At 43.0% G+C, this 27,095-nt stretch overlaps 1 protein-coding gene across 1 annotated transcript in view; it reads right to left on the reverse strand.

Annotated features, from left to right (window-relative positions):
- FNDC3B (fibronectin type III domain containing 3B) overlaps positions 1–13,751 on the reverse strand; it is a 360,494-nt gene extending 346,743 nt beyond the window's left edge. The window contains exon 1 of the mRNA XM_054983393.1: positions 13,656–13,751. The gene's annotated coding sequence lies outside the window, so the exon portion shown is untranslated. The remainder of the gene's footprint in view (positions 1–13,655) is intronic.
- Between the last annotated feature and the right edge of the window lie 13,344 nt (positions 13,752–27,095).

The following is a 27,095-nucleotide window of genomic DNA, read 5'->3' on the forward strand; positions in this document are numbered from 1 at the left end:
TGTTAAATTTACAGCATATAGCGTCATCGCTGATATCGGCACTGTAATGTTTCTTTGGGTCACCTCGCGTTCCTTCGCGCTCCCAGCTGTCCACACCTAAGCGCTCTGTTCCGTTCTCTCTAATGGGCGCAGAAGCAGCTCCTCCCCCACTTTAAAAAAAAAAATTGGCGTTTAATTCTGCTACAACGGAATAACATTAGCTTCCTAATCTACTGCTGTTTCCTGAATAATCTGAAATCCGTGTGCACAACTGAAGTTGTTGTCAGCTGGATGAGGCCGCAGTCTTCCGCGCCTAAGATCCTCTCGGTAACGCAAAACTGAAAGCGGAAGTCGGATAGAACGGTTGTGGAGTTTAAAATTTTCCCGCACAAAAAATATAAAGGCATTATATCGCTATAACATCATAATTTTTTTTAAAAAACGGAAAATGACTGAACACGGCCATTTTTAGCGAGGTGTGGTTTGAGGTTAAAATAAAAATTTCTCTAATGGCAATTCAGTCATTTTTACTTGTTTTCTTCAGCAGAAAACTTTCATTGTGTGATGTCGTTATAGCGATATAAGGACATTATTACAAAAAAAAGGGGGGAGTCGTGGGAGAAATGGATTCTGGGACTGAGGAGAGAAAAAAAGGGTGGGCCTCTGGCGTGGCGAAAAACATCGATGTGAGGCATTCACACTGAGGCGCAAAATATCGCGACTATCAAGCACAAAGCGGAAGAGAGAAAATCGCATCAGTGTTGGAATAAGGTGGGTGTTTGCCGGGAAATTGCGCCATTTTCGTGCTAAATAGAAGCCCGTGTGACGACGGCCATTATTATTATTATTAACAACATCATCATCCCATACAGAGTCCCTCTGAATTCCACAGAACCACCAAAGATCAGTTCCTTAGAAATAGGATTCAGCCAGTCAGAACTCTGCTCTGACCCAAGAAGTCACAAGTAAACTTTTCTGCTTAACTCTGCAGTTTCTCTGAGCAAAGGCGACAAATACCACCTGGCACCTACTTTTGTTCATACTCCCCCCATTTTATTTATTTAAAACATCTCTTTCCTACTCTCATAAAGCCAAACAGTCAAGGCAGCTCAAGAATCGTAAAAATCCATGCCAAAGTGGCAGAAGCAAGGCACTCACACATGCCAAGATCCATGTGCTCTGGAAGCAAAGTCTAATAGCAAACAAGCGCTACATTTAGCATACTGGCAGAAACATAGAATTACCTCCACTGCCACTTTATATAATCATTGCATCGTTTTTTAAAAACCAGTTTATGTCTTAGTATCAATTTAACCCAACTGGTAAAACCACCATTCATTTAGACCATCACTAAAAAAGCTTTTAAAGATTTACCGCAATATACATACCAGCAATCCATTCTGGCAGATCAAGGACCTGAGTGCAAGACAGACATTTTCACAGTACTTCTCACATTATTTAAGGTATTTAGAACTATCTTTTCTCCCCAGTGGCTTAAAACATCATTATCTCTTCTCCATTTTATCATAATTGACACCCAGAGGTAGACTGAGGTAAGAGTGTATGACTGGGCCCAAAGACACCCAGAGAGCTTCCATGGCAGAGTGGATATTCAAACCTGGGTCTCTCAGATCTTTTGTCTGACACTCCTAAAATCACACCATACTGACTCTTCCAAACTTCTCACTGACAACCTGATCTTGATCCTACAGCAGGGCTCAAATCCAGAGGAAATTCCTGCAGGTAGAAGGGATTTCCATCTGCAAAGTGCGGTTTCTTCATCTCACCCACTTGAGCCCAAAATCCACCCTAGAAATGCTGCTCCTGGGGGATAGGAACAACACAGAAATTTAGAGGTCTGCAGCAGAAAGGGGGAATCAGCCAAACGTCACGCCTTTCCATCTGCAGAAACCCTCCCCTAGATCAACCCTGGCTTTATTTTTCTCCAAGTGCAGTAACTTAAGTGCACCCCAGAGAATTCAATTTAACACGCTTCCCAGAAAGCCCTGATCCACAGACCAGTCACTTAAGCCACCTGCCTCCAAGGAACCCTTTCCTCAATGGAGTCTTTAGCCAAGGAAGTCCAGAGCATCCCACAAGGAATGCCTGCAGGAGATTCGTAAATGAGTTGTAAATCAGGAAACATGGTCAATTCATAGTGGGCTAGCATGTCCCTTCCCATCCAAATACTCCTTGGGATTTGCCCAAACTTATCCATGAACAATCTGGATTGCAAAAGAAAACTGTAGAAATGAAAGTCAGGGGGCAGAGATTATGTCTGCCATTACTGGTCTCATTAAATAATCTGATACATGGGAACCCCCAAGTCCCCCAAAACACAGTTTGAAAGCCATTTCTCTAGACCCACTGAGCACCTTTCCTTCATTTGGGCAGGTCATGCAATTCAGATTGCAGAATATGCCCATTACTTGAAACAGAGTCCCACTGTGCTGTTCCAAGGAGATGTACTTTCAATTACAGCTTTCGTTGTTTCCTCCTAAGAGACATACAAATTCCAGAACAAATGCATTCATTTAATCTTTCTGGCTATGAGGTTCCCTGAAGAATTTATTATTTTGAAAGCTCCTGCACATCAGCACGGAGAGCACTGTGTGTGTGTGTGTGTGTGTGTGTGTTTTTAAAGCCTCTATTGGGGGATAGGGAAATGTTGAAAGGGTTTTATCCATTTTCAAATAGACAAACATTCCTGCCTGTAGATGGCCTGTTATCATTGTATATCTATCGGATCCTATTTCCCCTTTGTTGTTAGAAAAGCTTCCCTCTTCCCACATACCTTTGGTCTCCAGGGACAGATCAGAGAGTGACACTAAACCTTGGCCATAAACAAGCCAGCTTTTGATACACTGTTAGAAAGGATTCTACATTGCTCTACCTTAGTACAACATGAGAGATTCTGAATAAACAAACACAGGGTCTGCCTGGAGAGGCATTAAGATTTTTCCACAACAGTGCAGACAGGATATATCCAGTACTGCTTCTACACTACTTCTCTTCATTGCAGTTGGGTTTACTAAGAAGAAATTCGTATCTAGTGGGGCCTTTTGTTCAAAAACGTAGTCTTTAGTACTGAAGAAATAGATTCAATAATTGTGTACAAGTTGTCTCTGTATTGGCATTCACAGCAAAACTGAGGCTTCAGAACAAGTTAAAATCAACATTTTATTAACATCCGCTAAAATATCTTCTTTGATCCCCATGTGGAGATGCTCAAGGCAGTCCACAATGGGAAAAGTCATATACTAAGATAATAAACTAAGAAAAAATACATAATACGCTAAGAAAATATAAAATAATAAATAAAACAGCAACAGAAAAGCCATGATATGACTACCTGTAGGGGATGCTTTAGGCTGTTCCTGCATTGGGTAGGGTTTGGACTAGATGGTCTGTAAGGCCCCTTCCAACTCTATGATTAAAGCGGGGGGGGGGGAACCAAATTAAGCTCTGCCTAAGGAACACAGCTGAAACAATCACATCCTGACTAGATTCCTACAGTTAAGCAAAGAGAAGGCCCTAACCCACATATTCACACACTATACGTTGTTGACTTCTGCAGATGAACTGAACATGCTCGTAATTTTTATATGGAAGGACATAGTCCTTCCTCTAAGGTATCCGGGTCCAAAACCCATTTAAGGTTTTAAGTGTCAGCTTTGAACTGGTCTTGGAAGATAATTGGAAGCTGGTTTAAATGATACCATATTACATCATTAGAAACTCAGTTCCCAGTTAATACTCTAGGCAGCTACCATGTTCTGCACCCAACCTAGTTTACAAAGACTCTTTAGAGAGAGCCCCACACACAGCATGTTAAAAAATCTGATGATCTGCAAGAGCGTTCCCAGGAGGATATTAAGGTTGATGGTACACAAGCCACCAAGAAACAGACAGTTCCTGGCAAGGATATCTAGGTTCAAAACCAAAGCCTACCAGATCAAAGTGTCCAATCAGAATCACCCAGGAATACTCAAAACGGGGCCACCTCCATACACTCAAGAACCTTGCCTTCCCTGCCCAACTCAAAGCTCGTGGTTATTCAAAACACAGGGATCCAGTGAAGGCCTTTTAATAGAAGTCGCTACTGCTGCCTTTCAGATGACTAGACTTCCTTTAAAGAAGCATTTATCGGTATGCATTGCCTCCTCTATGCAACCAGTCAGTGCCCCCGGTCACAGTCCTAACGAGCCCAGTAGGGCAGTAGTTGAGTACAGATCCATTTCACATTTTTAGTCTGCAGAAGCTGAAAAGTATCCACAAAGAACACAGCCAGCAACAGCTGATGGAGCACCCAAAACCAGCAGCGGAACAAAGGGCAAAAAGGAACAGATACAAGTAATTCTCTCCTCAAAGTGCCTTACAAACTGGTTGTAGTGAGCCACTAAATGGTTCTCCTTTGTCTCCCATTGACCAGAGTGTAAGAGGCCCTGCGCCACTTAGAACTCCTTAACCAAGTCAACACCATGCAGATATTTTAAAAAGCCAAAAATCATTATTTGCTACTAGCACAACCTCAAAGTAGGTTCTAAAAAGAACAGTAGCCATTATTTGTCATGAACCTTCCTTCATTGACACTCTAGTCTGGGTCATTTCACTTCTCTGAACTCCCCAGGAAATCAAAAGGGACTGTGGTTATACATCCTGCCCTCTGCCACCTGCATTGAGGAGGGATTGTATCTCTCCAGGTGCCAGCTAAGACCTCCATAGAACTGCCAGCGATTGCAACAGGAAATTCTTCGAGGTTGTCCATTTAGATCTCCCAATCTCTGTGCAGGCAGACCATGTATCTTAGTTCCTCCTTCACACTGTATGTATGTCTACAGATTTGTATTAAGAGGAAAAGGTATGTCTGGTTTCAATTCGGTTTCCCTTCAAAATGGCATTGGGGAAAGCTAGAAAATAAGCACATTCATTGCAATGCATGAACATCTTTCCATACTGTGATTAAGAAAATGAATTGCTTAATAGGGACCACACAATAACTTAGGTGGTGTTGATCCAATTAAAAAACACTTATTTAAACATGACCTGCCCTAACGGAAGTTGCCGGTGTTGATATCCATATATACATACTTCTTATGTTAAGAGGATTCATCAAATAAAGTACGTTTATAACTGGTATTTCTTTATTTCATATGTAAGTAGTTGTACACATACAATAACTCCTATAACTCCAGAGCTTCCTGGAACAATATTACTATCCTAAACAATTCTAAATTGTCTGTAAGAATGACACATTTCTCTGTTTATTCAAAACTGAAGGAAACTACTAGCACTCAACACATTTCAATTTTATTGAAACTGCCATTTCAACAAAGTAAATAAGACTTCCACTAAGTTCTAGTTTTGAAATCTGTACCTCATGTTTCTGTAGAATACATTTTTCCATTAAAAAGAGAATGCATTTCATGTTTCTAAACCAGCTGCAGTCTCTTAAACACATATACTTAGTTCTTAGATGGGGGGAAAATCATAGGTAGCAGCAGGGCTTTTTTTCAGGGGGAACGGAGTTCCGGAACCTCTTGAAAATGGTCACATGGCTGGTGGCCCCGCCCCCTGATCTCCAGACAGAGGGGAGTTTAGATCGCCCTCCACACTGCTCAGCGGCGCGGAGGGCAATCTAAACTCCCCTCTGTCTGGAGATCAGGGGGCGGGGCCACCAGCCATGTGACCATTTTCTCCAAGGGCAACCCACTGAGTTCCACCACCTCTTTTCCCACAAAAAAAGCCCTGGGTAGCAGGCTGCAACCCCCAAAACAATTACTCAGCAGTCCTATTAAATTCAAGCAGGAGTTGCTTGTGGATGCATATTATTGCCACCTTACCTCAAAGATCTAAATCCTTTATTACAATATCTAAACGTTTAATGGAATTTTCCCTCCAAGCAGTGGCTCTATGGCCACAGACTAGTTAATATGCTCATTGTTCAAATCTAGTATATGAAAACCTTCAATACACCAAGACGCAAATAAATAAGTAAGAAACTGAAAAACCATGATGTGACCACATATATTCTCAGTATTCTAAACATTATGGCCTATACTAAAAAATGCATATTCTAACAGTGCCATCCTAAGAATGCTTTCCTGGCAGTAAGTCCCAATAAGGAGTCCTCCTGTTGGGGATTGTTCTCCAAGCAATCTAGCTGTGCCTTCTAACTGTATTGAATTCAACTGATTTAGGGGGGGACCAACTTTGCTCAAGATCACAGTTAACAGTCTCAAAAAGGAGCATGAGTTAATTCCGCTGTAACTTTCAAATCCAAAGGTCCCTTCCTGCTTTTGTGCCAACTCATGTCTTGTGTCCCCCCAAGCACCTGCCAAGAAACTCCAACAAGTTGCAAAGGAGTCTGTGATCACACACAGTTCTCTGGCAGGCTATGTCAAGCATCACTGCCTTCCTGCAGGGATTGTGAGTGAGTACGTACTCCTAAGAAAACACTTAACAACAACAACAACATTCTATTTATATACCACCCTTCAGGACAACTTAATGCCCAGAGCAATTTACAAAGTCTGTTGTTATTATCCTCATGACAATCACCCTGTAAGGTGGGTAGGACTGAGAGAGCTGTGACTGACCCAAGGTCACCCAGCTGGCTTCAATTGGAGGAGCGGAGAATCATACCTGGCTCTCCAGATTAGAGTCCTGCTGCTCTTAACCACTACACCAAACTAACTGACATGCTACTGCTCATTGCAAGAGAAAATTGTTTGCAATAGAACACAGTGTCTTTTTGGGAAGACAGTTTGTCATTACCACTATTTTACTGAGCTCCAGAGTTTTCCAAAATATGCCATTTGAAAATTACTTAAGGTGTACATGTTACTTTTATTGTAAAAATAACCATACAGATATGGCAACAATGCCTCATTGCTGGTTTTTTTAAATAAAGGCATAATCAAAGTTTATTTCTGTCTGTAGATCTCACTTTGGCTGCAAGATCATCAAGTTTCTTTGCACTCCTAAATGAAGACTCATCCCAGATTCTAAACTACAATTTGAGAAGCAGCTTGCTGGAGAACAAGATTTTCTTCGATTATGTCACAAATGACACTTCCCCCCTGTCATTTTCCCAAATGAGAGTTATGCAGGCAACTTAATCTCTATACAGGCATGCATTTCAGGTATGGGTTTGGATAACTATATGTATTTTTTTAAGTCTCATCACTGTCCCAGCAATGACCTCAGCCCAGCAGATGAGCTCACCTATTTTAAAAAAGGGAAGTGATTCAGTTTCCATGGCAGACCAGACATGAGCTATGTTAGAGGCATAAGTTCCTCAACCAAGCTGCACAACACATTTGGATGAATTATACTTAGTTAATTCTGGACACCACCAATGACCATTGCCATAATAGGCCTGTGTTATGAAGTTGACCCAAATCCAGCATCTTCATGTGTCTCCTGGTGGAGAATGCAAAACTGAGCCAAACATTTGGGAATGGCTGGAGAACAACACACTGTCCAAGACTGTTTCCTTCCCAGACACTCCTAAGGAGGCGGCATGGAAGGGGGAAAAAAACACCTCACAGTCTGAATGCCCTGGTGGACACTGCCACGAGCCATCTTTTTTTTTTAATAAAAAGTCATGTATGTCCCATTAATATTTTATATCAGAGGGCCAAATAGCAAAGAGCTTGAATTGGCAGGTTAGAACCACCGAAGTCTCTGTTCAAATACCCACTCTCATATAGAACTAAATGAGTGGTATTAGGCCAATCATTCTCTCACACAGGGTTGATGAAAATAAAACTGAGATGCCTGTTTGGGCTCTCAAAGCCAGTGTTCGGGGGGAGGGAGAACAAACATATCGGCTTTTTTTGTGTGGTGGTGGCACTCACTGGTACTGAGTACCTGCACCTTTACAGGGGGGGGGGGCTCTCCCAAGTTCCGAGAGCTAAGTTGGTAGAGATCAGTACAACCTTATATATAAGTACTGGCAGCTTTTTTAAAAAAAAATAAAAACACTTAAAGTTCACTAAATGAATAAACCCCTGCCCTCAAGTCATAGCTGATTTATATATAGTGCACGCATGCGTCCCCCCCCCCCCGGTGAGGTTTTCAGGGCAAGACCCTAACAGAGGTGGTTTGCCATTGACTGCCTCTGCAACCCTGGTCTTTGTTGGAGGTCTCCCATCCAATTACTAACCAAGGTTAACCTTGCTTAGCTTCTGAGCTCAGGCTCTCCTGGGCTATCCAGGCCAGGGCTACAAAAGGAATTATAAAGCAGACCCACCAACTACCACAGCTCCTAAAATCCAGAACCTAAGCTACTGTTCCATCTAACTAAAGCAAAAGCCCACTGAAACAGAATCCTATAGACTTGCAGCTGACATATCAATAGAAGAGAGCAGGAGTCCAGCAGTGCCTCTAAGACTAACAAAATTTGTAGGAGGGTAAGAGCTTTTGTGAGTCACAGTTCACTTCTTCAGTCTGATGCCACCATCATATGCTGCCATCCACTGTAGTTGTGAATGAGGGGGCGCACCGAGTGAGGCATCCGAAGAGGACCCAAGTGAATTCTTGTGATGCCCAAACCATCACAACGCTGACATCACCATTTTTTATCCAGAAGCACAATGGATTACAGGCAGAGTTGCAAGTGTGCTGTACTAAAAAATAAAGCCAAAATAACTTTTGGAACCAAGACCACAAGAATTCTGCTTTGGTCATGTAAATTAAGCGACGATTCAGAATTTATGATGCTTCAATTAGTCCTTGGGTGGAGCAGGAAGTTATATGTTGGACCACAGGAAGTGTCTCTCAGCAACTTCTGAGTTTTTACCAGGCTTTGAACACACATTTGCAAGCACGTCTTTGCAAACAAGAGGAATGAAGGATAATTTTTTTCTTTAAAATAAGGAAATGTGAGGTTCTTAAAAAGCTGAATTCTGCCCCAAGCAACATATTCTGCAGTTGTATTGGACCGCTACAGAATCATGGTGTGCAACCAGATTATAGGAAGGTCGCTCTAATAAAATGGCCTCATAATATTAGACTCTCTCTTGAGGGAACTTGTGGAATAAGCAGAGCACATTTCTTTTCTTGATACAGGGGCAATCTGAAGTCACAACTAAGGGTATAGTTGAGAACTATTTTTAATGTATGTGGATGCCCACTTTGCCACTATTTGTATAACAACATATTCATATGAGACAGACCAGAATCAGTCCAGAGGGCATGTAAGGGGAGGTGAGCCAGTTTCATCATAGAAGCCCAGTCCTCCTTGTAGCCCAGCTGTACACACTAGAGCCCTGGTCAACCAAGAGCCAGTTTCCCTGCTGGAGCCCAGGTCTACCCCTAAAGAAACAGCCAAGCCCCCTCAGAGCTTAGGACTACCCACTGGAGAACCACCGAAGGCATGGGAAATGCCCTTTCTACTACCCACTGCCTATATCCTAGAACAGTAATGTGTTGCTAGGCAGCCACTCATCCTATAACAAGCTTTGTGATGGGCTAAAGCCCGCACTGACACATGCGAAAGCACAAATAGACCATCACCCAACTCCAGCATGCAAGCAACATCACAGGGGCTGTTTGAAAATTGCAGCCATGTGTCTCATGCTCATTTGTGCGTGGTTTCCCACAATTCTGAAAATGCTGATCCTATCATTTACTTTATTTATAGTCTGCCTTTCTCACTGGGACTCAAGGAGGATTACAGGATATAAAACGGTGCTATCAGACACTGCAAAGGACAATGCAAATCCAGGCCCTCAAAAGAAGTACACAGAGGCGAAGGGTAAATATTTGAAAATACATAAAAATACAGTGGAAGTAACTCAGTTGCAGCTTCCACCTACCACTGGCACATCCCCTGTGTGAGAGGCCAGGGTTGTTCCAGTTCCGCTTGCTTCTTGATACAAAAGCACATAGGCTGTTACCACTTTACCTAGCTGCCTTCTGCTGTCTTCTATGCTGTCTCGGCTGCTCCCTCATGGTGATGAAGGATTCGAGAAAGGCTTAAGGGCATCAGCAAAAGAGAAAACCAGATATAGCTGGCCACAAACAAGCCTCACCTGGCCTGTTTATCTCAGAACCTGAGCACATAACAAGGGAGGAGAAGACAGGAGTGCAGTCCTCTTATCAACATAGTATATTGAGGGAGAGGGCACTAAAATGGCAAGATAGAAAAACCATGCATACAACTGATAACTCCTCAGTGAAGATTAAGGGTCAACATGAGGAGCAGGATCAGTCTACAGTTAAAAGGTCCCAGGTATGAAGGTGCTGCGAAAGAACCGCCCCCCCCCCTCTCTCTAAGAACCTGGAAAATGCAGTTATGCAGAGTAGAAAACGCTGAGCTAGATGGATCAATGGCCTAAGGCAACTTCATACATTACTTTGGCTTGTAAATATTAAGATCGGTCCAGTCATTTTGCCATTTATGCCAAAACAAACAACAGCTAAATTTTCCACGGGTGCAAGGAGAGAGAGTGATTTCTACAAATCCTGCCTCTTGCGACACCCCTAGAAGTGCTACTCTGAAGGGATGGGGCACTTCCAGAACTAGCTTGGGTGGGAATCCGACGTCTGTCACAGGAGGGGAGAGTCAATGAAAGCTGCCCCACTTGCACCCATGGAAATTCTAAGCAGGATTCAAGCATCTATAAATCCCTGCCTGCCCCCATCACTGCAAACACACAGATCTTCAAGGCTGCCCATCCATAAATGAATATGGGGAGAAACAGCAATGGCAGCCGAGCACCCCTCCAGGTGTCCTCAGAAGAACTTCAGCTCCTTCACACTGTATACCAGCAGAAGCAGCTGAATAGCAAAACCAGAATATTATTCTAACAGAAACATACCAAGAATTACTCCGAGTGCGACCGCAGAGCAGAGACAATGCAAACACTGGATATTAGCAAGAACTATTCACTATTAAAGCAGGATTGGGAAATCATTTATGGACAAGACCCATAGCTCAGTAGCAGAGCACATATTGTGTGCAGTATTATTTATTTCACAAAATTTATAACACCATTTTTCCGCCCACACAAGAACTACCAAGGCAGCCAGAAGGCCACAGGTTCCATTCCTGGCTTCTCCAGCTAGGAGGAGAAACAAGTACCAGGGCTACTTTAAAAAAAACCTTCAGGGCTCCCATCTTAACCTAGAGAGCTGCTGCTAGTCAGAGTAGAAAACACCCGGCAAGATGCCCCAGCAGAGCTGGCAGAAAGCCACTTCATCCTTTGTAATCATGGTGCCAATCTCCGGTTTCTTACTTTCTAGACAAAACCTATAAGTAGCCACGTCAGTCTGCAGAAAAACTCCAGACACAGAAGGTGGGTAATCACTTTAATCTGGACCAAAATAGCACTGAGCACAGGATGCAAACCTCTGAGTTCAGAACACTTCATTAGACAGGATGTTCAGTGCAAATATTCCCCACATTTAAAAGAGTGGGAGCGGAGAGTTATTTCGATCCACTTGCCTTCTTTCTCCCCACCACCCTTTTTCTGTTGGAACATCCAATCCAATGAAAAATTCTGCAGAACTCAAAAGCTTGGCGGGGGGGGCGGGGGGAGTACAGTTGCTTTTTTGGATGATGTTTTGGTTGGTTCTAATAAACAGCATTAGAGGAAATGTGCGTTTGGAATTACTCTCCAGAGCAATCCATTTTAATACAGACCATGCCTCCCTCTCCGGCATATGTGGTTTCACGAAGCACATTCTTGACACTTTGGCATACGCCCTCCACATCAATGCAAGAGCCCCCCTCCCTCCTTCCAAAAGGGAAATTCTCCACTGAGTAAATGCCACCAGATAACTGGGGTGGGGTGGGGTGGGGGGGTGGGGAACACAAAGCAATTAAAATTCTGCCTTCAGGGGAAAAAACGATTTTCTTTTGGACTTATCTGAGTGGAATGAATCTGCCTTTGATTGAGATTACAGGACACATCATCAGCACAGCCCCAAACCTTCTGAAATGATTTTTTAATTAAGTGGGGTGTTTTTTTTAATGGAGAAAGAAAGAAAAGCAAAAAAAATCACGGCTGGAGGGGAGAAGAGTTTTGCTTTAGCCAGCTTAGTTGAAAAGAGAGAATCACCCAGGCAGGCAGCGCGTTCCGTCTCCTGGTAATATGCCATTTTGTTCCAAGGCGGGGGGAGGAGAGCAAAAGAGCGCCTGGCAAGGCAAATCCAAAGTTTCCAGAATTTTTCCCCCCCGCCCGCCTGCCTCTGCCAGTGGCGTCAGCGGCTCAGGGAGGGGCTGCGGGGCGGCTGGGCGAGCGTCTGCGCCTCGCTCGCCTTTCTCCAACGTGCCCCCTGGATCCAGACATTTTGGAAAGAGTTCTCGGAGCCTCCAGCGATCTTGTGCGCTGCTGCGACGGGGAGGAGTCTGCTGCTGGCAGCGTTTGCCTTTCACCTGAATGACATCCTTTCCCAACAGCAGCCAGCCGACCAGAAAAAAGGGCCAGACTGTACGTGCCGCTTTTCAAAGCCTCCGGGCAGCGCACCCCCCCCCTTTCCGCCCCAGCCAATGCTTTCCCATCGCTCATCTCAGCTGCCCCCCATATAATGCAGGAAAAGGGGGTGCGTGATCCCTCCCCTCCAAATTCTCATCCTCTTCCCCCCCCCCGAGGATTTTTTGCAAGCAGCCTCGCCTTGCAAGGTAGCTTTGCAAAGGCGGGGATCGGGGCCTGCCTGGGGAGGGAAGGAAATGTCAAGGCAAGGCCAAGCCACGGGGCAGAAAGGCCAGCGCCAAGGAGCCTGCTGGATTACTAGGCGCTGATGGTGTCTGGCTCGCTTTCTCCTCCCGCCACCCCCCCCTCCCAACATTGCAGAGTTTGCACTCCGGCTGGATTCCTTGCAGATGAGCTCGGGCACCAGCAAGCCCTTTTCCTCCCTCGTTGAGCGCAAGCAAAAACCGGGAGGCAGCTCAGCCACCCCGCGAAATGCGGGAGCAAAACTTCCCATTGTGGGGTTGCATTCTGCAACAGTTCCCAAGGAGACCGGCCGGGCTGAGACTTTTTAAGTCCCTTAGACTTTTCCAAAAGGCGGCACCCCACCCCATCCAAAGCGAGGGGAGAGGAGCGTTTCCCCAAGTTCACCCTCCCAAACACACGCCACCCCCGTTTTTAGAAAAGGGAATCCGGAACCGACCCAAAGACAGAGATCCGGGAGGTGAAGAGCATGAAATAGTGGGGGAGAGTGGGAGAGAGAACTTATCTCAGATAAGAGAATCACGACAAAAAGTTTTGGGTCGGCTCTTAGAGTTTCCTCTCCCCCCTCCCTTGCCCAGCAGTCCTCTCATCCCATCGACGCGTCCCCCAGTTTTTCCTGATCCTGCCCCATAGGGGTGTCAATAACGTGACTCACATTCTTAACCCCAAGTTCACACCGGGAGTTTCCACTTTGTGGAAACAAAAGGAATCCAGATCGGAAGAAGGAAGGCTGGAGACGGGAGGCGGGTGCGGAAAACGAGCGTGATTCCGCAAGCCGGACCGATCCCGGTGCCTTTCTCGAACGCCAAACCCGGCAAGCCCTTTCCTTTGCGTTTCCAGACGCGCCGGGTTTCCTTTCGGCATTTGAGGGGGAAGCAAAAGATTGTTGGGGAGGAAAAACAATTGCATTGCATTTCGTGCCCTGCGTTTCCCTGCCTCGGGATTTAACTGGGGAGGAATCCAACGACTGGATGGGGCGCAGCCGCTTACCTTGTGCTGGAAACGGGGGCGCACAGGACAGCGGCGCTTTCCCTGATCCTCCCTGGCAGCAGTGGAGCGAGCAGTCCGGTAAATCCTTGCCTGCTTCGGCTCGCTGGAATCACTACCAGAAGGCTTCGGTGGGGGATTCCGCCATGTCAATGATGCAGGGACCACATGGGGAATCTGGGACCAGCCCACAATACCGCACAGTCTGGATTAGAAGCTACTGTGGAAAAGGGGGAGGGAGAAGGGGGGGGGGAAGCCCGGCCGGCGGAGCGGGCGGGAGGAAGGTGGGCGCGGCGAGGCAGAGCCCGCGGAAGAAGGGCTGGCCCTTTCGCCCCTCTTAGACGGGCCGGCGCAGCCCAGTCCCCTCCCCAAAGCGGGCGCGTTACCGAAGAGACGATGCCGCGCCGGAGTCCTCTTTGCTGACAGCAAGCTCAAAAGCGCCCTGACTACAGAGCAAGCCCATGGAACGCACTCACTAGAGGGGCAACTTATGACCACCCTATGGACGAAAGACCTCCAAAGCATCTATCATTAACAGACTTCCTCAGATCTTACGAACTGGAGGACATGGCTTCCTCTATTGAGTCCAGACATCTCATTTTGGGTCTTCCTCTTTTCCTACTGCCTTCTACTTTTCCTAGCATTATTGCCTTTTCCAGCTAGTCTTGTCTCCTCGTGAGGTGGCCAAAGTAGGATAGACTCAGTTTAGTCATTTTAGATTCAAGGGAGAATTCAGGCTTCATTTTATCACAACCTAGTTATTTGTCTTTTTAGTCATCCATGGTATGGATAAAAGTCTCCTCCAACACATTTCAAATGAACCAATTTTCTTCCTGTCAGCTTTCTTCATTCTCCAACTTTCACATCCATATATAGTAATGGGAAACACTTTTATTTATTTATTTATTTATTTATTTATTTTATTTATTTATAGTCCGCCTTTCTCACTGAGACTGTGAAATTAGTACAATCAGTATCAGGACATTAGCATACAATATGAAGGACAATTCCAAACATTGTCAAGGACATTTCCATAAACAGTGTCATAGGATTTTACAAAGATATAGCATTGGCAGGATCCAATACAAAGTTGGAGAATTGCTGAAACAGAATATAATCAGTTCTAGGACTGACATTAGATAAGATGAAGCACAGGTAGTATATAGGAGTACATATTCAAAGCAACAAGTAATATGCAAGCAACATAGTGGTGAAGTCTATGGTCCCTAACTCATTAGTGAAGCATCTGAGACCCCCTCCCTACAATACTTTCCTCCTATCTTTTTGAATAATTCAGTTTTGCATCGTTTGCAGAAAGCCAGGAGAGTGGGTGCTCTCTTGACCTCCTCAGACAGGCCACCACAGAGAAAGCCTGTGTACGGGCTGCTGTTGATTTTGCCCCTGTGCAGGCTGGTGCCTGCAGATGAGTGAAGCTGCCGTGGAGGGACATAGGGAGGGAGCTGGTCCCGTAGGCATTCTGGGCCAAGGCCATGAAGAGCTTTGTATGTAATAACCAATACTGTAAATTGAGCATGGTAACTGATAGGTAGCCAATGGAGTGACTGTAGGATGGGAGTGATGTTCATGCTCCTGCTCGCTCCTGCTAACAGTCGAGCCACAGCATTTTGCACCAATTGGAGCCTCCTGGTTAACTTAGATGAGAGACTGATGTATAGTGCATTACAATAGTCTAGTTTTGATGTTACCATAGCATGGATCCAGGTGGCCAGGTCGGCCATGTCAAGGTAAGAAGCCATCTTCCAGGCTAGAGTGAGATTGTAGTAAGCATTTTTTGCTGCTGCCTTAACTTGTTTTTCTAGAAGTAGAGCTGGATCCAGTATAACTCCCAGGCTCTTAACCAAGTCTGCAAGGGTCAGACAAACTCCATCGCAAGTGGGGAGTACAATGTCTTTCAAGATCTCTGCCTTCCCAACAAGCATCACTTCAGTCTTGTCTAGAGTGTGGATTATCTTGATCAGCAGAGAGACATCTTTCTCCTTAAAGATATTTTCTAGTTCCTTCATGGTTGCCTTTCCCCATTTAGTAAGCCCATTGAACTAAGGAGGGGAGACTTACTTCTGATTGACTGTGTATAAGCTTGGCCTGCAAGCCTACGGACATGTACTAAGAAAGAAACCTATCAAATTCAGGAGAGCTTACTTCTGAGTAATTGTGATAAGATTTGGCTACAAGCCTATGTCCCCCTGGGAGTAAGCCCAATTGAATAGCAGGCCTTACTTTTGAGTATCAACAGAAAAAGAGGCACCCCCAGTACAAACCACAGGATCTCGGTGGAAGGACCCCGCCAAGGGATTAGAATGAATAAACAAAAACTAATGACTGTAATGACAATTTGAATATTATTCTAACCCCTTGGCATGATCCTTACTTTTGAATAAGCATGCATAAAATTGGGCCGCAATCATATGTAAGCTTCCTTGGAAATACCGCCCCCCCATTAAAACCGTCGGTCTTGCTTCCAAAGAATCATGCATAGCTTGTGGCTACATTCCCAGGCACTTAGTTGGGAGTAAGCCCCATTAAACACTAGGTTTTATGTCCAAGCAAGCATGGATTGGCTTCTGGCTACGATCCCATGCAGACTTACTAGGGTGTAAACCCTGTTGAACACAGTGGGCTTCAGTAGACATAAAATTCAGCGATGAGCCATATGTACGCAAAAGCTGGCTGCACGCTTTCTCTCCCTACGGCTATGTTCGGGGATGAAATTATGCAATTCTCTTCATAGTGGCTAATTCATTCCGCTCCCACCTCTTCTTTGTGGTTGCTTCTTCCATAATATTTGCCTGAGGGCACATAAATAGAATCAATGAACACAGGTGAGTCTTGCCTGAAAACTCATCATCTTGCTTGTTCCCAGTCAGGGAGGTGAAAGAATGGATTGTCTTTCCTGCTTAATTAATTAGAGGTGAAGCACACTTTAATTCATAATGTTACCATGGAGGTGAGGGGGGGAAAGGGGGGGTGCTTGCCCCCTTCCTAAATTTATTGATCTGCAGTTACAATTTATACACCTGCCTCTCAACCCAATTATGTCTGCAGATGAAATTGTTGTGATAGTTTTCGCAAAAGAATTAGTGCAAAGTACAAGGGCTTGATTGTGTGTGCAGTCCAGTCCTGGGCCAGTTTACTGAGAAAGTAAGAGCCAGTTGCAGTTAGAGTGTTAGAACAGGATGTGGGAGACCCAGGTTCAAATCCCCAATATGCCATGGGAGCTTGCTGGGTGACCATAGGCCAGTCTCACACTCTCAGCCTAACCTACCTCACAGGGTGGCTGTGAGGAGAAAATGGAGAAAAGAAAAATGATGTAAGCCATTTGTGGTCTCCATTCGGAAGAAAAGGTGGAGTGTAAATAAATAAAGTAAGCCCTTACGTATTCAATAGAATTGTCTCTATTTTTAAAAAAATACGATTACACGATCCAATGGCTTCAACCACACTATCTCCGGCTCTTACAGCTGCTCATCCTCCAACGTGATATATGCCCTCATGTGCCAACAATGCCCATCTGCTCTGTACATTGGACAAACTAGCCAACCTCTGCGCAAAAGAATAAATGGACACAAATCTGACATTAAAAATGGCAACATCCAGAAACCAGTGGGAGAACACTTCAATCTACCAAGACATTCCATCAAGGACTTAAAGGTCACCATAGTTCAACAGAAACCTTTCAAAAACAAAATCCAATGGGAAGCTGCTGAACTGAAATTCATATGTAAATTTGACTCAGTCAGACTTGGACTGAATAGAGACTATGAATGGTTATCTCGTTATCAGAAATAACTGATTTCATTATCAGAAGCAAACTGAGCCCATTATCAGAAGCTATTGCTTGCATCTACTCCCCCCTCCCTTCACCACCTATATATATATATGACTAGTTTCTTTATACTCTCCATGCATCTGATGAAGAGAACTGTGGTTCTCGAAAGCTTATGCTACAGTAAAGTTGGTTAGTCTTAAAGGTGCTACTGGACTCTTTTCTATTTTGCTACTACAGACTCACATGGCTAACTCCTCTGGATCTATATTCACATGTAACACTCACATGTCCAGGGATGGCTCATGATTGATTGGGGCGCAAGTGTTCTGCACATGCTTAAAATCACTGTTATCCCATCCCAGCCATGCTCTGTCACACACAACAGTCTCCAGGGCTTATAAAATCTAAAAACAAAATAATATAAAGCAGCTGTTATGCTGGTTTGAAATCCAAACAGTTTCCCCATCACATGAAAACAAGATGGAACTTTCCAAAAGTTTTAAGCATCCATTTGGTTCTCTCTGGCCACCATGCAAATGTAAACAGACATTTTTGAGGGTTGCCATTTGCACTGAAAGCAAGAAGCCAAATGAGCATTTTTGAAGACTGCGTGTTTGACTTAAAGGGTATGATCACAGAGTAGTTATCTTTACAGCTTAAAAAAAAAAATCAGTGTGGTAGAAGTACGGTTGCCAACTGCCTGGAGAGAGAAAAAAGTTCCATCCTTTTAACAGAGGCTTAACGGGATGTTCTTTACCAGGCAATGTTATTTATCGCTGTAATTCCAGAAGGGTAGCCCTGTTATTTTCTTTATTTATTAAATTCCATTTTTAGCCTGCCCTCCTCACAAACGGACTCAGCGTTGGGTACAATAAAATGCTCAATACACATTTAAACATTTAGAATACATTTAAAATCAAAAACCACGATACATCTGCGGATCGAAGCAAAATAAAACTGAAGACGGGTGGCACCTTGAACTTGAAGACTAATAACTTGAACTTTCATAAGTCATAGTTCACTTTTTCAAGATGCTAAGAAGAGGAAATCATATTCCACATCTTTATAGGGCAAATTACAGGAAGAGGAGGGGGAAAGATGGGAATTGAGGACAGAGGTAGGCTTTGTGTGAATCTCATCATAAGTCTTTCCGATGTGATTCTTTGTGTAAGTGGCTGGAACAGATTTGGTTGCTTCCAATAATGGATGATAAAGAGTTGTTGGCGGTTCCAGCCTCTCTCTCAGGGTGCAGATAAACAAAATGTGTAATTAAGTAGGATAAACAACAACTAATCAAGGAAGAAGCAGTCTAAAGCATAAGAAAATTAACTGGCATCAGTATAGTATGTTACAACATGGTAAGAAAAGCTGAGTAAAGTTTTTTTAAAAAATGGGTCCTGTTTGAAATTATAAGGAAACTCAAGTCTCTGTTTATTTAGTTTCTTGATGAGTTCTAATTCAGCACTTTCACATTGTATGTTTTTTTTTAAAGAATACTGACTTTCAGATCTGCAACATTATGTCCAAGACAATTAACGTTTCCCTAATGGTTTATGAATGGTGCATTTTCTAATGTCAGATTTGTTTTCATCAGTTCTCTCACTTTGGGACAGACAATGACAATGAAAAGCTCCAGCTATCCATTTCCACACATTAATCCTCTGGTAAAGGGACAGGACATTCCCCCCACCCCGGCCTGTTGATAACCCTGTTCAGAAAGAATGGGGAAAGCAAGTAGGAGTTTTATAGTGCATTCATAACCACAGTTACACCCTTCTAAATCCACAGAAGCCAGTTCGCTTAGAAGGGTGTAACTCTGCTAAGGATCACACCTCACAGAGTGAGGCCACAGTGACCTACACAGTTTATTTTCCTCTCCTGGACATCTGGAAGAAGCACGGCATACCATCTTCTGTTTTGTTCAGTGTGGTTAATATAATCTGATAACAATTTTTAAAAAGTGTTCAGCAAAATTGTGTTAGGAATTAATGTACACATTGCCCTGTTTACTAGACTGCGTGTGAGAGACAAGAGTTTGGGGTCAGGATAACATACTAGCTTCAGCACTTTCCAGTGCTGACCCAAGGTTCTAGCCCTCACAGCAGACGGCTGATAAAGAAAGCACACTTTCAAGGCCTTCCCCCATAACTTTTGCTTTTTACTTTCTTTCTCTCCCACTGACATCTCAAATCATTGAGTAGAACTGGCCCTTATGAGAGAAAAGAGGTTTCCCAAACCTGTGTTTCCCTTTTTACACTAAGAGCCAAAGAAGATGTGATACTGGGAGATGCGTGAGATCAAGGCCCATCTAGATTGTGACTATGACACAGGGGAAGGGGGGGATAACGATTCCCCTGTTTTATTTCCCTAGCAGGAAATGCTAGGGAAAGGAGCAGCAATAGGTTTGCCTGGTCTCTTACCCTCCTTACCTGCCTACTGTGCACTGGTCCAGGATGGTATTTTACCTCCTGGACCCATTGGGCCTTTCCCCCTCACCAGCCAGATGAGTGGCACTGGGGGTGGGGAGGCAGAGGTTGGGAGTGGGGATCCCCTACTCCCACCGGGGGACTAGAAGCTCTAAATAGCAAGCCAACAGGTGGTACTGCATGACATACCAGTGGGGGAGGGTAGATCTCTTGCTGTAGCAGGAGATCTCCCTCCCACGTTCCACACCACTGCTTCACAGGTCAGCAGTGGAGAAATGGGGGGGGCTGCTTCACACTGAAGTACAATGTCCAGTGCAAAATCAGAAGTGATATCATCAAGTTGGGATGATGCTTCAGGATTTACACTAGCAATTCCCACTGAAGTGCCTGTAGGCACCACTGCACCCACTGAAACCTTTCCTTGTGCCTACCAAGTGCTTTTAAAAAGTGAGTGGGGCCAAGTGGGGCTTTTGTCAAGCATGGTTTCTGGTCAGCCACTGGAGATTTGACTGGCAGATATTGTTGAAATGGTTTACAGAAGATGAGATAGTTAAAGTTCAAATGGTAAAGTGGGCTATAAATTGTAATAAAGATATATTGATGGAAGCTTGGGAGAAATTGTGGAAAAATACTATAAAGATATCAACATGTACCACGATAAGAGAAAATGTGTATAAAATGATTTATAGATGGTATCTCACGCCAAAAAAGCTAGCCAATGGAAATAGTCAGATGCCAGATAAATGTTGAAAATGTGGAAAGCATGAGGGTTCCTTTTATCATATGTGGTGGACGTGTGAAAAAGCTAAGCATTTCTGGGGGGAAATAGTAGACACCATGTCAGATATATTGAAGAAAAAAGTTGTTAGAAACCCAGAATTGTTACGTGTTATGTATGAACCTAGAAGACTTTGACAAAATGGACAGGATAATGGTATTTTATATGACTACGGCAGCTAGGATAATTTATGCACAGCTGTGGAAGACAAAAGAGATACCATCAGTGGAAGATTGGATTTTAAAAACATTGAGCTTGGCTGAAATGGATAAACGAACGAGGAAACTTCGAGAGGAAGATATGGAAGAGTATGTAACAAGCTGGGAGAAATTTAAGAATTATATAGAAAAAAAGTGGGACATTAAAGGGAAGGTGTGGTCTTTGGATACTTTCTGAGGGGAGGATAGTGTTCTGTTACTTTGAATTAATATAGAGGTAGTAATCATTATATTATATTAGAGGTAAAAAAACTAGTCTGTGATAATATACCATTTTATTGATATATGTAGGTATAATATGTTATAATTTACTAGGTTATAACGTTATGAATTGGATAACAATATAAAGGATATTAATAATTTTGAACATTATAGATATGATAGATATATGTAATTGTGCTATCTAAAGATATGCAATGGTATAGAATATATTAATACGACCCATTCTTAGAATGTAGTATATAGCTATTAATATAGGGGACATATTATATTGTAGGTTATTGGATATTATTGATAGATAGTACTAAAAGATATGGAATGTTAGATAATGGTATTTATCATTAGACAGGTATTATTATTTTATATATAGTTTAGCTTGGTTAAGGTTTTATTTAAGAGGTAATAAAGGGAATGGAAAACTGTCGGAAGTCAACGGAAAAGGGTGGAAAGGGTGGGGGGTATTACAATATGATGGAAAGTTAACTGTGTATGTTTTTATATTTGTATAATGACCCATCCAATAAAAAATTATTTTTAAAAAAAAGAGATTTGACTAGCTGGGCAGGTTTTTAAAAACATTGCTTTGGCAGAAGCTGCTTCCACAGCACAAGGACCTTCACTGCATGACTGAAACTGGCTCCATCTCCTGCAGCAGCCATTTTGTGGCTGCACCCACCACACTTTGTCAGAATTCCGTATGTGCCAGCAGGCTCAAAAAGTTTGGGGATCCCTGATTGACATAGTTCCAGCTTAAATGTGGAGGCCTCAAAAATAAGAAACACAATCTAATAGTTAAGAGTCCAGTAGCACCTTTGAGACTAACCAACTTTACTGTAGCATAAGCTTTTGAGAACCACAGTTCTCTTCGTCAGAGGCATCTTAAGCTACAGTAAAGTACAGTAAAGCTTATGCTACAGTAAAGTTGGTTAGTCTTAAAGGTGCTACTGGACTCTTTACTATTTTGCTGCTACAGACTAACACAGCTAACTCCTCTGGATTGATGATAATTAATCTGAAGCTGTGTTATACCTAGACAGGCCATTGCTCCATTACATTCAGTAATTTCTGTTGGTAGGAACTCTCCAGGATCTTTCTGAACACCTATCACATAAGCTGCTTAAGTGAGCAATAGTAGGGAGTGAACTTGGTAATTTTTGTATGTTTTACTAGCTATTACAGCTTTGTCTTCCTCCACAGAGCTCAGCGCAGCATACAAGCCTTGCCCTTCATTCATTTTTTCCTCACAATAGCCCTGTGAGGTAGATAAAGAGAGTGACTGGCCTGGGGGCCTCTTGGTGAGCTTTGTGGCTGAGTGGGAATCGAGAATTTCCCATCCTGAGTCAGCACTCTACTCCCTATGTACACACTCTCTCTCGTGGAAGACTACTAAGCTCTGGTTTCCCCTTTCCATTCTGGGTATTTTCCAAACCTCCAAATGCTAATGAAATACCCCCATGATTAACATTCAGTCCAGCAAATTCAAGATCAAGGTATTTTTTAAAAGTAACTTTTCAGTATCCTGGTTATAAAGTAGATTTTTCTTTATACATACATATTTTCTTTATTAAAAACACTATTTTTCTACTTAGTCATAAAAAGGACAGCCTTTATGTACACCAACAGCATGACCCATTAGCATAGTGGTTAAATGGTTTGGCTGTGAATCAGCACTCTACCGGTTCGAATCCCACTACTGCCATGAGCTCAGTAGGTGGCCTTGGGTAAGCCACTCCCCTCACCCCTAGCTCCCCAGCTGTATTGTGGGGATAATAATAACATTAATTTGTTCACTGCTCTGAGTGAGGCACTAACCTGTCTAGAAGAGCAGTATATAAGCATAATTGTTGTTGTTTGGTTGGTTGTTGTTGTTGTTAGAGAGAGAGAGAAACTCAGAGAGAGAGAAACCCATGGTCCTTTCCATTTATCAGACCAGATTTCCATCCCAAAAAACACCTGATTTAGTGATTAAGAAATATACGGTTCACTTCAATATTTCATACTAGCATTTGAAAGGAACCTCCAATCATTATAGATATAGGCTGCAATGGAATGGTTAAAAGCAGGGTTTTTTTTCTGGGGAAAGAAGTGGCGGAACTCTCAAGAGGGAAATGAGGAAGAAACACACTATTATAAGAAGCAAGCGCTATTTCCAAGTATTTTCAAGAGGTGCCGGAACTCCGTTCCACCACATTCCCTCTGAAAAAAAGCCCTGGTTAAAAGGTTTTCTGAGTAGCCATTTTTCAGTCCCATGAATCAACAGATCACTTTGTTTGTTTGTTTGCTTATAACATTTTTATGCTGCCTTTCTACCCAAATAGGGCCTCTAAGGCAGCAAATGTTAAAACATTTCAACTTTAAAACTGCATTTAAAATAAAGTATATATAAAATATGAGACTGATTGACTCAATAAAGGAACCCACGGCCTTCAGTTTCCAAGGCCTGAGTGAGACTGTTAATGTCAGAGCGGTTTAGAGATCATTAATTCATAGGGTCGCCATAAGGCAGAAGGAACTAGATGGCACCTAACACACGTATATAAAATAATTCAATAATAACATATAAACACAGAGACGTACATAATGTCCTGCTACACAATAACAGTTATTGGCCCTCAAGGGAACCATGGGCTGAGGGGAATGGGAAGCTGGGTCTGACGTCCATCACCTTGTATTATTCGTTTTATTTATTAAGATATTGATATCCCACCTTTCTGCTTGCAAAAGTCCACAATGCAGTTAACATAAACTTAATTAAAACTGACCTTTACAATTTAAATGAGAAAAAATAAATATAAGAGCAGTAGGGGGAAGCCACAAAAAATAAAAATGATCAACAATAACTGACCAGTACCACGCAGACCAATGCCCCTTAAAGACAACTTGAGTGAATTTTTTGAATTTGTACTCTATGTTGTATATGAATTTGTATATGTTGTTTCAGTGACTGTGACTCTTTGAGAAAGATATATTTTGAAACTGGCCAATAAGGATCTAGATATCCTGTTAGAGAATCTACGACTTTCCACAGCCACTTGAGAAGATCCCACAGGCTTCACGTTCTCCTCGATACCATTGAGAAAGAGTGCTTTTGCTCTTTTCTCTGTTTCGTTATTCATGATTCTTGGATGATACTGGAATATGTTCTGAGGATTTTCATTGTTACATGTTGCTCTCTATGTACTTTATATATCTTATGTGCAATATATATATATCTTATGTGTAATATATTTACTTTTTGGTAATTAGCACTTTAGCACTTGCACTTTGATATCCTGTATGTACTTCCTTTTGAAGCACTCTTAGAATTCACTCTTTTATTGTGCGGAGAACTGTTGGGTAAATTTATATACATTATACAGAAGGTTCATATTGTATTATTCTCTATATCAGTTTGTAATAAATTGTATTAATTTCTATCTTTAATGTCCTTAATTGGTTTCAAAAGTACATCATGGCCCAAAGGCATAGAGAATTAAGCTTAACATGCATCTGTTCCTTCCATTGAGCCAGAGAAACAGCAAGAAAAAAATATTTTGTAATTTTAAATTGTAGTACTTTCTAGTTCACTGAAAGAGTAACAAAATGAGGAATGGCTTAAAACAACTTTAATAATAAACAGTAACTAAAACAAACGTGAATGTGGCTCTAAGCCTTGTTCTAGAACAAATGAAAGCAATGTGGTCTTAGGGCAAGTCCACAAATTACCAATTCCTTAACGCTACAAAATATAAGGGAATGTCTCTAAATAGTAAATAATATTGCTGCTGATCACCTTCCTCTGAATCACTATGTGGCCTGGAGAAAAATGGCCTGGAGAAAAATGGATAAGCTTGACTTTGAAATAAAGAAATGCCTATCATGGTGAAGGTGACAAAATCTGCTGTTTATTTTATTTTCTTCATTTATATCCCGCTTTATCCCTAATGGGAGCTAGGGATGCCATTCCCCCACTGGGGGCAGGGGATCCTTTGCTCCCACCCTCCACCCTCCGCCTTTACTTACCTGGCCAGCAGGGGAGGAAAAGTGGAGAAGTGCTGCCCCAGGCGTGCTCCCAGGGCAGTGTAATGATGTCACCTCCAAGAATGATGTCATCACGACATCCCTGAGAGTGCTTCTGTGCTTCTTAGAGGGTCAATTTTAGCTCCAACTGGACCAAACTGAGCCCGTTTGAGGCCCAAATTGGCCTTGTAAGAAACCCACATGTGCTCTCACACCTGCACAATGACATTACTTCCTGGAAGTGCCATCATCACATAGGCAGGGAGCGTGTATGCAACATGTGCACATGAGGAGGACTCAGAGACACCAAAAAGGTAAGCACCAGGTCCCCCACCTTCCCATCAGGAGGGTAGGGAGACCTGGTATCCCAAATGGGGCCCAAAGTGGCTTACAACGTTCTCCCCTTCACCAATTTATCTGCACTGGAGCCCTGTGTGGTACATTAAGCTGAGAATGTATGACTGGCCCAAGACCATTCAGCAATGAGAGAGTGGGATCTGAACCCTGGCCTTCTAGATCCTGGAGCAACACTCAAACCACTACACCATGCTGGCTGTTTTTTATTCCCTACAACTGTGCATAGTCTAAATTTGTATTGGAAAGGCAAGTCTGGACAGTGTAAGGCAATCTTTATTTGCCTAGGCTAGCCTCTTCCTGGTTTTCTAGTAGGATTAGACTTTTAACATATTGGAAAAACTGAAATACATAAACAGTGAGTGAACTGAGAACTTCCTCAGCCGGGTTTCTGCTTGAAAGGTTATGGAGAGAACATTAGCAATTAGGGTGCTGGCTATTGTGTTGCATGGGATATACAGTGTGCAAATTTCTTTCTGTTAATATCTTTTACCATTGTGGTATTAACAGGAAGCACATCCTTTTATATATTTTAAAGTGTGTGTGTGTGTGTGTGTGTGTGTGTGTGTGTGTGTGTGTGTGTGTGTGTGTGTGTGTGTGTGTGTGTGTGTTAGGGCTGCCTTGTCCCAAGCTCCTATTTTCTGCAATCATTCCAAGCGAGGGGAAGAGAACCCCTGGCTATGACTAGGCTTGGTCACAACAGCCAAATTTTTCCTGTGCAAATTTGGGGCCGTTATCTTTATAAACAGATGTCCCAGACCATTGAACACATTCCCCTTTGAAAATAATGCTCTGAAAATTCTGGTACCCGAAAAATCACACAGATTTGAATCCTGAACTGGTCATGTCTTACCTGAAAATAAGAAACACACAGTAACCACCACCCAAATCCTGGATTCGAAATTACATTTCCCGCCCCCCCCCCCCCCCCCAAGATCATACCTCTAGTACGGAGCCCTGAAGACAGAATGCTGACTGGAATGAGTCATATAGAGTCATATCTCTTTTCTCCCTACCCAAGGAAATGAATGTTTGTTTCATATTTTCTTTCTTGCACTTGTGGCCTTCATGCCTAATTGTGGCACTATCTCTAAAATAATCTTTTATTTTTATAAAACATTTCATAGAACTACCTGACAAGCGTTTTATTTCCTTCTCCTCAGCTTTCTCTGGAGGTGAGAATGAGCTCAAAGCAGACATGGCATGAATAGCTGGATGCCCAGACTCCGTAATGACCAATAACATCCAGTGGGATCCGAAATTGTGATGGTGACTAAGCCCTGCAGAGGTAGGACATGGAAACAGTGGCATGAATCAGCCTGGCGGCGCCTTTTTTGGGAAACAAAAAACTCATTTAGGTGAGTAAATGCAACATCTACCTCAGCAAACCTTTCCCACAAAATCTAATAACGTTGGTGACACTGCTTTGTTCCTGTCCTTATTTCAAAAGTTTTCTTCCTTTTCTTTTGACTTTGAGGCCCAATTATTTGTTAGCTTTCCTCTCAGCCCACAAAAAATGAAAGACATGAAGTTGCCTTATACTGAATGACAACATTGGCCTGAAAAGGATTCTGGGAGTTGCACAGAGGGTCAGTCTAAGTGGGTCAGTATTGTCCACTTAGACTGGCAGTGGCTCTCCAGGGACTCAGACGGAGGTTGTTC

The sequence above is a fragment of the Eublepharis macularius genome, chromosome 6 (genome assembly GCF_028583425.1).
Source record: "Eublepharis macularius isolate TG4126 chromosome 6, MPM_Emac_v1.0, whole genome shotgun sequence".
Taxonomy (NCBI): domain Eukaryota; kingdom Metazoa; phylum Chordata; class Lepidosauria; order Squamata; family Eublepharidae; genus Eublepharis; species Eublepharis macularius.